Raw genomic sequence first — 14,977 nt, forward strand, 5'->3', positions numbered from 1 at the left:
TGTCTCCTACAACTACAGTATTTCAATGTGTAACAAATGGTCTAAAGGGATGACAGGCCTGTTTTAATTGCTATTAGAACTGTATGAGATTATCAACTCATGCACCCTTTTCATTATTCTGCTATGTTTTGTAGTATTGATTGGGTAGAGGACATCAGAAGAGGAAATGGAAGAGGATGTGTCATCAGTTGATAGTGGATCCCATCGGAAAAGGATGAGGAAGTGACATCGGAGGAGGACAGCTCTGACTACATCCCTCCTTTTTGTGTAAGGTAGGTCTCAAAACATGCTTTTTTTCCCTTTCTTTTTTTTACATTGCAGACCTACTTAAAGATATATCCCCAAATACCTGGCTTTTAAGTACTGTAAATGTGTCATATATTTGTATATGTTTGATGAGACAACACACAAGGCTAACTGCAGAGCTGGAGGCATTCCAGAATCGCATTCTGATGTATGCCAGCAAGAGGTTTGCCTTAACACCACCCATATGAGGCCAGGACACGCCTGGCAGCATTGGACTACAATCAACATTGAGAGAGGCCTGCTCTGACGAACAAAGCTGGCAACAAGATGTGAGTGATTCCTGTTTCCCTGCCATTCTGGATACTCGCCTGTTATGTACATGCAGACTATTATGTACATCTCCGGTCAGAACCAGAACCTGTCCATACTTGTTCAGTGTAGCAGGACATTTTACTGCCTATATCTTGATATTGTTATACTAATTACTCTTACTTTGCTGTTCTGTGTTCTATACCCTCAGCTACTACAAAAAATATAGACAGTGTTTGCGAAGAAGACTCCAAAACCCTACAGTTAATTCCCTGAACTGCAAGCAGGTGTGGTCAGACAGAGGTTGGCATCCAACGTAGGAATGCCAAGGATCGTCCCTCATGTAGCCAGTGACCCAAGGAATCTTAGCCTTCTCCCTGACATTCCACCACCACATATCCAGGAGCTGGTTCAGGCATGTCAGCCGAGGGCTAAGTATGAGTGATAAGATAAAAAATAAAAAAAGTGTTTTTAAAAAGTAGGGTCAAACAGATTGTTTCTAGATGTGTCTTTTCCTCCCCCTCCCTAGGATCTGAACAGCTACAATGAATGGAAACCCTTATGTCCGCATGCACACACACGCATAAACACACATACACACTGAATACCAATAGCTAACAATTCGTTGCTATAGTTTCTTGTAAATAATAATCACAAATAACCACCATTATGTTATTGTACAGTCCCCTCTACTCAATTAAATAGACCTCATTTGCTTATAAATAGCAATTGTACATAACCTCATGTTATTGAAAATGTATTGTACAGTCCCCTCTACAAGGCCTCCCGAGTGGTGCAGCGGTCTAAGGCAGTGCTAAAGGCATCACTACAGACCCAGGTTTGATCCCGGGCTGTATCACAACCAGCCGTGATCGGGAGTCCCATATGGCGGCACACAATTGGCCCAGCGCTGTCCGGGTTAGGGGAGGGTTTGGCCGGGGTAGGCCGTCATTGTAAATAAGAATTTCTTCTTAGCTGACTTGCCTAGTTAAATAAAGGTTAAATAACTTTTTTGATTTAAAAAAAAAATCCACCTGTAAATATAAACTATATATACGAAAGTATGTGGACACCCCTTCAAATTAGTGGATTTGGCTATTTCAGCCAAGTTGCAACACTCACTACCGAGTTCCAAACTGCCTCTGGAAGCAATGTAAGCACAAGAACTGTTAGTCGGGACCTTCATAAAATAGGTTTCCATGGCCGAACAGGCGCGCACACAAGCCTAAGATCACCATGTGCAATGCCAAGCGTCGGCTGGAATGGTGTAAAGCTTACCGCCATTGGACTCATTCTCTGGAGTGATGAATCACACTTCGCCATCTGGCAGTCCGACGGACAAATCTGGGTTTGGCTGAAGTCAGGAGAACTACCTGCCCAAATGCATAGTGGCAACTGTAAAGTTGTTTGTAGAGGAGGAACAATGGTCTGGGGCTGTTTTTCATGATTCGGGCTAGGCCCCTTAGTTCCAGTGAAGGGAAATGTTATCGCTACATTATACAATGACATTCTAGACGAGTCTGTGCTTCCAACTTTGTGGCAAAAATTTGGGGAAGGCACTTTACTTTTTCAGCATGACAATGCCCCCGTGCACAAAGCGAGGTCCATACAGAAATTATTTGTTGAGATCGGTGTGGAAGAACTTGACTGGTCTGGACAGAGCCCTGACCTCAACCCAATCGAACACCTTTGGGATAAATAGGAATGCCGACTGAGAGCCAGGCCTAATCGCCCGGCATCAGTGCCCGACCTCACGAATGTTCCAACATCTAGTGGAAAGCCTTCCCAGAAGAGTGGAGGCTGTTATAGCAGCAAAGGGTGGACCAACTCCATATTAATGCCAATGATTTTGGAATGAGACGTTCGACGAGCAGATGTCCACATACTTTTGGTCATGTAGTGTACCTGAAACTTTCACTCATGAATCTTGTCTTATGTCTAAATAAATAGTTACACACCTTCAAATTATTTGTTCTATAATTTTGTTTCATATAAACATTTAACTATTTGTGGAATAAATAAATCATTTTGCACTTATGCACACTGACTTTGGTTGCCAGCTGTACGGTGTTTCCTCTGATACATTGGTGCGGCACAGCGAGCAGTGTGTCAAGAAGCAGGCGGCGGCGGGGCGCCGGGGCAGGCTCTCGACCTTCACCTCCTGAGTCCATACGGGAGTTGCAGCGATGGGACAATACTGTAACTACCAATTGGATATCATGAAAAAGGGGTAAAAAGTAAAACAAAAAAGAATAGCAATAAGTCGATGGTAATATTATTTGCTTTAAATATTTCATAGCTAGCTATCAGTCATAGCTAGTTCTATCTAACTTAGCTACAACTATTGATAAATTAATATGGTCAATAGATATTAGCTATATTATGCGACGTGATCTGACATCTCTGATAACGTTAACTCTTTGGATATTTATGTTGTGGAAGGAAGACTAATTTGCTAAGACAAATATATTCAAATGGTTTTGGAAATACATGAAATGAAAACAAGCATTGTTTTATTATGACAAGCCTAAAATTGGCTAACCTTTAGATAGCTCGCCAGCTAGCTAGCAAGCAAACTAATTTAACCAGCTAGCTACTAGTAGCTGCCTTGTCTAGCCAACAGGCAGAACACAGCTAAACACTACAGAAAATGCAGAACAGGTTGGCAGTGATGGATTCTGGGTTCTGACTCCTAAAACTTGAAATAGGGTTAATTATCAGGTATCCTATTGAAATATTGAGTGCAATGGGTTAGAGAGGGTCTACACCAGAAGTTAATGGTTATCTGTAGGAGGAAGGTATATGGTGGGTGCAATTAAGCTTGGAATGTGCAGGGAAAACGATCACATGTGGCAGCACTGATATGAAGAGTGAGCACTTTGGGGAAGAGGTTAGGTCAGATGAAGTGAGGAAGGACCGGTATCACTAAGGTTTTGTCTAGCTACAGATGCAATGGCTGTTCAGATGTGTAGGAGGAGACACCGCATAGGACAAAGGGTTAAATATCATTGCTTGTGTGAATGTCTTTTGTCTGATGCAGCTGTATTGACCCAATGGTTTGGTTTAAGCTTTACTAATCGTCCGTGAGTTTTACTAGGTTAATTTAGAACCTAACAGCAGTAACTAGCTATTTTCCTGAACAGAACAAAGTGTAAAATATAATTGATAATAACATAAATAATTGATTGTTTTATTCCAAAAAGTACTCTTACCAGTGTCTTTGGTTATAGTCCGACTGGATTGACTGCAAGGCTAAATGGAACTACGGCAGAGTGACAGTTGAGTTGTAAACATCACTCCTCGTGTGAGCGAGGTTACATCTTGGCTACACTCGAGCCCTACGCATTCAAGTCGCCTGACTGAGAATTCAGCTGCAAAATGTAAACACACCTGAAGAGGGGAAAATTTTAAAAAGCACCAGTATTTCCAGTGCTGTGGCTTCAAAGCGCTGAATAAGTAAAATTAAGACTTCACATTTTATTGGTCACATCCACATATTTAGCAGATGTTATTGCGGGTGTAGGGAAATGGTTGTGTTCCTAGCTCCAACAGTGCAGTATTTTCTAACAATTCACAACAATACACACAAATCTAAAGTAAAATAATGGAATTAAGAAATATATAAATATTAGGATGAGCAATGTGGCATAGACTAAAATACAGTAGAATAGAATACAGTTGAAGTTGGAAGTTTACATACACTTAGGTTGGAGTCATTAACTTGTTTTTCCAACCACTCCACAAATTTCTTGTTAACAAACTATAGTTTTGGCAAGTCGCTTAGGGCATCTCCTTTGTGCATGACACAAGTCATTTTTCCAACAACTGTTTACAGACAGATTATTTCACTGTATCACACTTCCAGTGGGTCAGAAGTTTACATACACTAAGTTGACTGCCTTTTTTAAACAGCTTGGAAAATTCCAGAAAATGTCATGGCTTTAAAAGCTTCTGATAGGCTAATTGACATCATTTAAGTCAATTGGAGGTGTACCTGTGGATGTATTTCAAGGCCTACCTTAAAACTCAGTGCCTCTTTGCTTGACATCATGGGAAAATCAAAAGAAATCAGCCAAGACCTCAGAAAATAAATTGTAGACCTCCACAAGTCTGGTTCATCCTTGGGAGCAATTTCCAAACGCTTGAAGGTACCACGTTCATCTGTACAAACAATAGTACACAAGTATAAACACCATGGGACCACGCAGCCGTCATACCGCTCAGGAAGAAGACGCGTTCTGTCTCCTAGAGATGAACGCACTTTGATGCAAAAAGTGCAAATCAATCCCAGAACAACAGCAAAGGACCTTGTGAAGATGCTGGAGGAAACGGGCACAAAAGTATCTATATCCACAGTAAAACGAGTCCTATATTGACATAACCTGAAAGGCGCACTCAGCAAGGAAGAAGCCTGTGCTCCAAAACAGCCATATAAAAGCCAGACTACAATTTGCAACTGCACATGGGGACAAAGATCGTACTTTTTGGAGAAATATCCTCTGGTCTGATGAAACAAAATATAACTGTTTGGCCATAATGGCCATCGTTATGTTTGGAGGAAAAAGGGGGAGGCTTGCAAGCCAAAGAACACCATCCCAACTGTGAAGCACGGGGGTGGTAGCATCATGTTGTGGGGGTGCTTTGCTGCAGGAGGGACTGGTGCACTTCACAAAATAGATGGCATCATGAGGTAGGAAAATGATGTGGATATATTGAAGCAACATCTCAAGACATCAGTCAGGAAGTTAAAGCTTGGTCACAAATGCGTCTTCCAAATGGACAATGACCCCAAGCATACTTCCAAAATTGTGGCAAAATGCCTTAAGGACAACAAAGGCAAGGTATTGGAGTGGCCATCACAAAGCCCTGACCTCAACCCTATAGAAAATGTGTGGGCAGAACTGAAAAAGCGTGTGCGAGCAAGGAGGCCTTCAAACCCGACTCAGTTACACCAGCTCTGTCAGGAGGAATGGGCCAAAATTCACCCAACTTATTGTGGGAAGGTGGTGGAAGGCGACCCAAAATGTTTGCCCCAAGTTAAACAATTTAAAGGCAATGCTACCAAATACTAATTGAGTGTATGTAAATGTCTGACCCGCTGGGAATGTGATGACAGAAATAAAAGCTGAATGAAATCCTCTCTATTATTATTCTGGGGGGGTTGAGTTGAGGATCAGTGAAGTGGAGGTGTTTTTCATACCTTCTCCACCTGGGGACGGCCCGTCAGGAAGTCCAGGACCCAGTTGCACAGGGTGGGGTTCAGACCAAGGGCCCCAAGCTTAATGATGAGCTTGGGAGGTACTATGGTGTTGATAGCTGAGCTATAGTCAATGAACAGCATTCTTACATAGGTATTCCTTTTGCCCACATGGGATAGGGCAGTGCGATGGTGATTGCATCGTTTGTGGATCTATTGGGGTGGTATGCAAATTGAAGTGGGTTTAGGGTGTAAGGTAGAGGTGATATTATCCTTAACTCGCCTCTCAAAGCACATCAAAATGACTGAAGTGAGTGCTATGGGGCGATAGTCATTGAGTTCAGTTACCTTTGTTTTCTTGGGTACAGCAACAATGGTGGACATCTTGAAGCAAATTGAGACAACCGACTGGGATAGGGAGAAATTGAATATGTCCGTAAAGACTCCAGCCAGCTGGTCTGCACATGCTCTGAGGACGCGGCTAGGGATGCCGTCTGGGCCGACAACCTTGAGGGTTAACACGCTTAAATGTCTTACTCACGTTGGCCATGGAGAATGAGAGCCCACAGTCCTTGGGAGCATGTTGCCTTGGTGGCACTGTGTTATCCTCAAAGCGGGCAAAGGTTTGGGTAGGTTTTAATAGTCACAGTGGGAACAACATCGCCTATACACTTCCTGATGAACTCAGTCACTGTGTCCGTGTATATGTCAATGTTATTCTCAGAGGCTATCTGGAAAATATCCCAGTCCACGTGATCAAAACAATCATGGATTAATCAAAAGAAAGCATGGATTCCGATTGGTCAGAACAGCGTTGAATAGAGCTTTTGAGCATTAGCAGCACGATTACTACAGTCAATGTGCTGATAGAACTTTGGTAGCATTTTCCTCAAATTTGCTTTGTTATAATCCCCAGCGACAATAAATGCAGCCTCAGGATTTGTGGTTTTCAGTTTGCACAAAGTCTAGTGTAGCTGTCGTGGTATCGGCTTGAGGGGGAGACTATACACGGCTGTGATTATACCAAAAATAAGTATCTTGGGAGGTAATACGGTCCGCATTTGATTGTGAGGTATTCTAGGTCGGTGAACAAAAGGACTTGAGTTTCTGTACGTTGTCACAATCGCATCATGAGTAGTTCATCATGAAACATACATCATTTCCTTCTTCCCGGAGAGTTCTTTATTCCTGTCTGCACGATGTATTGAGAACTCAGCTGGCCGTATGGACGGGGACAGTATATCCGGAGAGAGCCATGATTCCATGAAACAGATTGTTACAGTCCCCAATGTTTCTCTGGAAGGAGATCCTTGCTATGAGCTTGTCTACTATATTGTCCAGAGACCAAACATTAGTGAGTAATGTACTTGGAAGTGGTAGATGGTGTGCCTGCCTCCTGAGTCGGACTGGAAGTCCACTCCGAATACCTCTTATCCGCCGGCAGCATCTTGGAGCAGCCTCTGGGATAAGTTAAATTGCCCTGGGGTGTACGAACAAAGGATCCAATTCGGGAAAGTCGTATTCCTGGATGTAATGCTGGTGAGTTACCGCTGCTCTGATATCCAAAAGTTATTTCCGGCTGTATGTACTAACACAAAAAACATTCTGGGCCAATAATGTAACAAATAAAAGAAATACTGCAAAGTTGCTTAGGAGTTTGAAGCAGAGCTGCCATGTCTGTTGGCACCATCTTCTGACTCTCGTATTTGAGAGATATAAACCAAATTTGAAATTGCATTATTTTATTTTGCACTTACTGAGTCTGGCTTTAATGGAAGTGCCTCTAACATAACCCAGGTAGTCAGGCATTCCCCATGGCAGCTGTCTTGGCCCCTTTTTTACTTTTTTCAATCTTTACTAATCACCTGCCTTTGGCACGGAGTAAAACCTGTGTGTTTATGTATGCTGATGATTCAACACTATACATGCCAGCTACCATAGCAAGTGAAATCACTGCAACACTTAACAAAGAGCTGCAGTCCGTTTTAGAATGGGTGGCAAGAAATAAGCTACTCCTAAATATTTCAAAAACCTAAAGCATTGTATTTGGACAAATCATTCACTAAACCTCAACTAAATCTTGTAATGAATGTGGAATTTGAGCAAGTTGTGGAGACTAAACTGCTTGGTGTAACCTTTTGTAAATTTTGTAAACTTTTATGGTCAAAACATATTGATGCAACGGTAGCTAAGATGGGGAGAGGTCTGTCTGTAACAAAGCACTGCTCTTCTTGACATCGCGATCAACAAACCGTCCTACAGGCCCTAGTTTTTTCACACCTGGACTACTGCATAGTCCTGGTCAAGTGGCACAAAGAAGAACAGAGGCAGATTACAGTTGGCCCAGAACAGAGCAGCTGTCACGCCCTGACCTGAGAGAATCGTTTTTTTCTGTTTGGTTAGGTCAGGGTGTGACATGGGGTGGGCATTCTATGTGTTGTATGTCTGTTGTTTTTGTATTTCTTTGTTTTGGGCCGAGTATGGTTCCTAGTCAGAGGCAGCTGTCTATCGTTGTCTCTGATTAGGAATCATACTTAGGCAGCCTGTTCTCCACCTGTGTTTGTGGGTTATTGTTATTTCTGTGTGTGTACTGCACAGTGCGTTACGTTTCTTGCTGCGTACCTGTTTATTGTTTTGGTTTCGGTTTCCTTCAATAAAGATGTGGAATTACCGGCACGCTGCACCTTGGCTCCTATATCACAAGGAATTTGAAGACAGCACTCATGACAGCAGCACAGCTGGCCCTTAAGCTAACATATTAATAACATGCATGTCAATATGTTCTGGCTCAAAGTAGAGGAGAGCTTGACTGCATCACTACCCATCTTTGTAAGAGGTATTGAAATGCTGAAAGCACCGAGCTGTCTGTTCAAACGCCTAGCACACAGCTCAGACACCCATGCATACCCCTCAGCAGAGGTCTCTTCACAGTTCCCAAGTCCAGAACAGACTATGGGAAACGCACAGTACTACATAGAGCCATGACTACATGGAACTCTCTTCCACATCAAGTATCCCATGCAAGCAGTAAAGTCAGATTTAAATACAGATCAAACTACACCTTATTGAACAGAATTGACTGTGAAGAGACGTACATGCGCACACACAATCTAACGCATGCACTCTACACCCACCTACGTTGTAATATTGTTATATTGCTGTATAATGGATTTTATTGTAGATATATTGTACAGTGTGTGTAATAATGTGTTGTGTGATGTACTGTTTTATTTTTTATATCATCGCCCAAATCTTGTTTGGACCCCAGGATGAGTTGCTGCTTTGCAGCGAGAGCATGGTTAAATGAATGCTTTTATTGATGAATAAGCCATTATTAGGTTTCACACTGTAAACAGTGTTTGAGTACATGAATCCAAACGTGAACTTTTGCAACTCTGGAGGAGTAGTGTCACTGATGGTTAGGGGGTTTGAATGAACAAGACCCAAGATCGGTGGTTTCTCCTACTGTAGTGTTCAGGTAGATGTACATACAGTACCAGTCAAACGTTTGGACACACCTACTCATTCAAGGGTTTTTCTTTATTTTGACTATTTTCTACATTGTAGAATAATAGTGGAGACATCAAAACTATGAAATAACACAACACAGATTCTTCAAAGTAGCCACCCTTTGCTTTGATGACAGCGTTGCACCCTCTTGGCATTCTCTCAACCAGCTTCATGAGGTAGTCACCTGAAATGCATTTCAATTAACAGGTGTGCCTTGTTAAGTTAATTTGTGGAATTTCTTTCCTTCTTAATGCGTTTGAGCCAATCAGTTGTGTTGTGACAAGGTAGGGGTGGAATGCAGAAGATAGCCCTATTTGGTAAAAGACCAAGTCCATATTATGGCAAGAACAGAACAAATAAGCAAAGAGAAATGACAGTCCATCATTACTTTAAGACATAGTCAGTCAATCCGAAAAATGTCAAGAACTTTTTAAGGTTTTTTCAAGTGCAGTCGCAAAAACCATCAAGCGCTATGATGAAACTGGCTCTCGCGAGGACTGCCACAGGAAAGGGAGACAGAGAGTTAACTCTAAAGAACTTATCCTCTACAGCAGAGGTAACTGCTCCTCAGATTGCAACCTAAATAAATGCTTCACAGAGACACATCTCAATATCAACTGTTCAGAGGAGACTGCGTGAATCAGGCCTTCGTCATTGAATAGCTGCAAAGAAACCACTATTAAAGGACACCAATAATAAGAATAGACTTGCTTGGGCCAAGAAACATGAGCAATGGACATTAGACTGGTGGAAATCGATCCTTTGGTCTGATGAATCCAAATTTTTGGTTCCCACCACCGTGTCTTTGTGAGATGCAGAGTAGGTGACTGGTTGATCTCACCATGAAGCTTGGAGGTGGTGGTGTGGGGGTGCTTTGCTGGTGACACTATCTGTGATTTTATTTAGAATTCAAGGCACACTTAACCAGCATGGCTACCACAGCGTTCTGTAGTAATATGCCATCCCATCTGGTTTACGCTTAGTGGGACTATCATTTGTTTTTCAACAGGACAACCTCCAGGCTGTGTAAGGGCAAGGAGAGTGATGGATTGCTACATCAGATGACCTGGCCTCCACAATCACCCGACCTCAACCCAATTGAGATTGTTTGGGATGAGTCAGACCGCAGAGTGAAGGAAAAGCAGCCAACATGTGCTCAGCATATGTGGGAACTCCTTCAAGACTGTTGGAAAAGCATTCCTCATGAAGCTGGTTGAGAGAATGCCAAGTGTATAAAGCTGTCAAGGCAAAGGGTGCCTTCTTTGAAGAATCTGAAATATAAAATATATTTTGATTTGTTTAACACTTTTGGTTAATACATGATTCCATGTGTTATTTCATAGTTTTGATGTCTTCACTATTATTCTACAATGTAGAAAATAGTCAAAATAAAGAAAAACCCTTGAATGAGTAGGTATAATAAAACTTTTGATTTAGTAGATTTTGATCTAAAAAGGAGAACTTTTTAAATGTTTTACTATTTTTTTTCTTGTTTAAAAAAAAGAAAAGAAAAATGAAATTCACTGAGGATATTCCTCCTCTGAGGAGCGGTCAATGATGTACATCTACCGGATGTGCAACAACTATGTACTGTCTCTGTGTGAATGAGAGTTAGTGAAAATCTAGCTTTAGGCTGTTCAGCTTGAAACACCCTGTCCTGTTCATCTGTGAGATGCAGGAAGAGGGCCAATGTATAATTCAGATGGTAGATCTCTAATTGAGAGGGGAGCTGTAAATCCTCATTGATTTTGTCACCAGTGTCTGTGTCCTTGTTGGTCCCTGGAGGGTCTTCATTACACAAGGGCAGACAAGGCTGAACAGGGAGACTGACTGTGGGTGTTCGCATTGAAATACTTGTCTTATAAGGTACACTATATATTTACATTTACATTTTAGTCATTTAGCAGACGCTCTTATCCAGAGCGACTTACAGTAGTGAATGCATACATTTCATTTCATACATTTTTTAATTTTTTGTAATTTTTTTGTGCTGGCCCCCTGTGGGAATCGAACCCACAACCCTGGCGTTGCAAACACCATGCTCTACCAACTGAGCTACAGGGAAGGCTATATATATGCAAAAGTATGTGGACACCCCTTAAAATGAGTGGATTCAGCAATTTCAGCCACATCCGTTGCTGACAGGTGTATAAAATTGAGCACACAGCCATGCAATCTCCATAGTCACATTGGCAGTAGAACGGCCTTACTGAAGAGCTCAGTGACTTTCAACGTGGCACTGTCATAGGATGCCACTTTTCCAATAAGTCAGTTTGTCAAATTTCTGCCCTGCAAGAGCTGCCCCAGTTAACTGTAAGTGCTGCTGTTGTGAAGTGGAAACGTCTAGGAGCAACACATGCTCACAGAACGGGACCCCCGAGTGTCCTCGGTTGCAACACTCACTAGCGAGTTCTAAACTGCCTCTGGAAGCAACGTCGCCACAATAACTGTTTGCTGGGAGTTCATGAAATGGGTTTCAGTGGATGAGCAGCTGCTCACAAGCCTAAGATCACCATGTGCAATGCCAAGTGTCGGCTGGAGTGGTGTAAAGCTCACCGCCATTGAACTCTGGAGCAGTGGAAATGCGTTCGCTGGAGTGATGAATCACGCTTCACCATCTGGCAGAGGGGAGTCACAGTGTCTTATTTATCAGATGACTGGCTTGATAACCCCCCAGGGATGATGTGCCGGAGGGGAATCCCACCCCCTTGACTGGGAGACAGACAAAATCGATATCCCCCCAAGCAAAGACAAACTGTTCTGCGGTCAGTAGTAGTAGTAGTAAAGGGATGCAAAAGGGAGCTATACTGTAGTACGAGAGAAGTGTAACGATTTCACTTTGCACAGTTGTATCACGCAAATGCACACATGTTTAGTGCTGTACAAACATTATGATGAAACAAAATTTGCAGACGGATGTGTTTTTTTTCAGTAACGTAATGAAGCAGTTGTGTGTTATTGTTACTGATGTTCATTCTAAGAACTGATGAGTCACCCGTTTTGGAGGAAATTTGCTGATATAGGCAGAAATATATTTAATTGTCGATTTCCATGATGAATGCCTCGTACATGGTAAGCTATAGAAATGCCGTCGACGGCGGCTGGTTAATGTGGCTGAACGCTTCAGTAATGATAGTGTTAGCGTGGGCTTGTCTGACTCATGTGGGTTGTGTCTGAACAAGTGTATGGTAATAGGGCTTATACAGCCAACTACAGTGACTATCAGTGACTAGTGTAAGACCCAGAGCCACACCGTGAATGCATCCCATATATAGTGCAATACTGTTAACCTTGTCAAATGTAGTGCACTATAAAGAGAATAGGGTGCTATTTGACACGCAGCCTGTATGTTTCAGAGCCACATAGTTTTATTCGCCGCTCAGGCTAGGAACCCTTTAGCTTTATATGGCTAAATATGTCTTTTCCATTAAGAGGCTATTCACTAGGGGCATCCCGAGTGGCACAGCGGTCTAAGGCACTGCATCTCAGGTCCTTCTCCAGTCTAAACTTCAGCTGATTTATAATCTGATTTACTTACAAAAGGCACATCTCAATAGGTGGTCCTCTGAAATGATAGTGTGAAGTTTGCACTTGTGTCTGAAAAACTAGATTTTGCTTAAAACATACTTTTTTTTTTTGTGTACATTAATGTATTTATATTAATGTATTTATATATCAGAAATTGTTTTCCACCAGGAAAAGTTCAAATATAGCTGGAGTGTGTCTACAGTCTACTCTAACTGTCAACCATTTGCCCTGGGGTAGTGAGAGACGAACCACAATGCACAGTCGACAGCGAGGACCTTTGAGCATTATGGCAACGCTAGTCACACGCGAACCATATACAGTAGGGGAGACAAAACATGCACTGTTTCAACTCTTCAAGAACAGAGAACCTTTTGAGTTTATAAACGTATACTAGGTTGCTTCTTTTAACTACAGCGCACACAACGTAAAACATTCCATCTGACCACACTATCACCCTCTTCCTCTCCTCCAGAGTCCTCTCTCTCACCCTGAGAGGTGCTTTAGTCACGGGAGGAGGTTATGTACAGAATTCCACACACCAAGAAAGTCGTGAAGAGGGCACGACAATGCCTTTTCCCCCTCAGGAGACTGAAAAGATTTGTCAGCGGTCCCCAGCTTCTCAAAAAGTTCTACAGCTGCACCATCGAGAGCATCCTTAACGGTTGCGTCACCGTCTGGTATGGCAACTGCTCGGCATCCGACTGTAAAGCACTACGGAGGATAGTGTGTACGGCCCAGTACATCACTGGGGCCAAGCTTCCTGCCATCCAGGACCTATATAATAATACAAGGCGGTATCAGAGAAAGGCCCCAAAAATTGTCAAAGACTCCAGTCATCCAAGTCATAGACTGATCTCTCTGCTACCACACGCATTGCAAGGGGTACCGGAGCGCCAAGTCTATGACCAAAAGTCTCCTTAATTAACAGCATGGTCCCCAAGCCATAAGACTGCTGAACAATTAATCAAATGGCTACCCGGACTATTTGCATTGACCCTAGTCTTTGTTTTTAAACTGCTGCTACTCGTTGTTTATTATCTATGCATAGTCACTTCACCCCTACCTACATGTACAAATTACCTCAACTAACCTATACCCGCACACAGCAGCAGGGTAGGCCTAGGATAGCATCAATGAATAACCAGCATTCCAGATCTGTAATTAGGTTATAGTGCCGGGGGGGGCTTTGGTGTGTGGGTGGTGGGTAGGTAGGCATGTTCCATGTTTAGGGGCTGGTGGTGTGGGTCTTCCAGGCACTGACAGGCTGACAGTGTGTGGCTGTGACAGACAGACACATACACACTAAGGTAAAGATGGTGGCAAGCTGTAGCCTACAGCCTGCCACCATCTTTACCTTTAGTGTGTAGTAGCCACCTGTCTTGGTGGGGAGGAAACATGTCTCTACACCAGAACATGTCTCTACACCAGTCTAATTCCGTCTCTGCACCCTCAGCGAATGGTCCATGGAAAAACATTCTGCGGCCGGTAGCTTATTCACCTTTCACCCCTCATCTATTTTTAACTGTTATTAGATTTTGCAGCCATATTTTAATAGATCTAAGGTTAAATTAGCTTGGAGCTTGCTCAATAGATGAAAGACATAGTTTAATCTACAATTGTAGAGTGTAGAAAACCTCCACTCCGTGGCCTCCCTCCCTCAGTTTATAATTCCTCTTATTCCTCACAGAATAAAAACAGAAATGTTACATTACCGATTCACATTTAGGAACGCTCCACTTCCCCATTTAAGTCATTGTGCGTCACTTTATTAGACTGCAGCCTCTCTTTTTCAGGGGCTGGAAATCCTCTTAGCTGCCAGCCCCCTGTCCCGCTCAACTCAAAATGTGTGGATGGAGCTGGGCGGATGTACACTACGCTCCCCTCCCCAGGCTTTGTCTCTCGTGTGCTGGCCCTTGCTTCATATCCGTCGCCAAACCCACTGGCTCCAGGTCATCTATAAGTCATTGCTAGGTAAAGCCCCACCTTATCTCAGCTCACTGGACACCATAGCAGCACCCACCCGCAGCACTCGCTCCAGCAGGTATATTTCACTGGTCATCCCCAAAGCCAATTCCTCTTCGGCCGCCTTTCCTTCCAGTTCTCTGCTGCCAATGACTGGAACGAACTGCAAAAATTACTGAAGCTGGAGACTCATATCTCCCTCACTAACTTTAATCATCAGCTGTC

The 14,977-nt window shown here is 42.9% G+C and overlaps 1 protein-coding gene across 4 annotated transcripts in view; it reads left to right on the forward strand.

The window, feature by feature from the left end:
* The window catches only part of LOC106583269 (nck-associated protein 5-like), a 131,386-nt gene that overhangs the window by 53,215 nt on the left and 63,194 nt on the right, over positions 1 to 14,977 (forward strand). The window contains exons 4-5 of one of the 4 annotated variants that reach the window (XR_014382184.1): positions 135 to 575; positions 767 to 2,520. The exons of the other annotated variants lie outside the window; for them this stretch is intronic. The gene's annotated coding sequence lies outside the window, so the exon portion shown is untranslated. Of the gene's footprint in view, positions 1 to 134; positions 576 to 766; positions 2,521 to 14,977 lie in introns of those variants that run through there. 4 annotated transcript variants of the gene reach the window in all.

The sequence above is a fragment of the Salmo salar genome, chromosome 22 (assembly GCF_965601325.2).
Source record: "Salmo salar chromosome 22, fSalSal1, whole genome shotgun sequence".
NCBI lineage: Eukaryota > Metazoa > Chordata > Actinopteri > Salmoniformes > Salmonidae > Salmo > Salmo salar.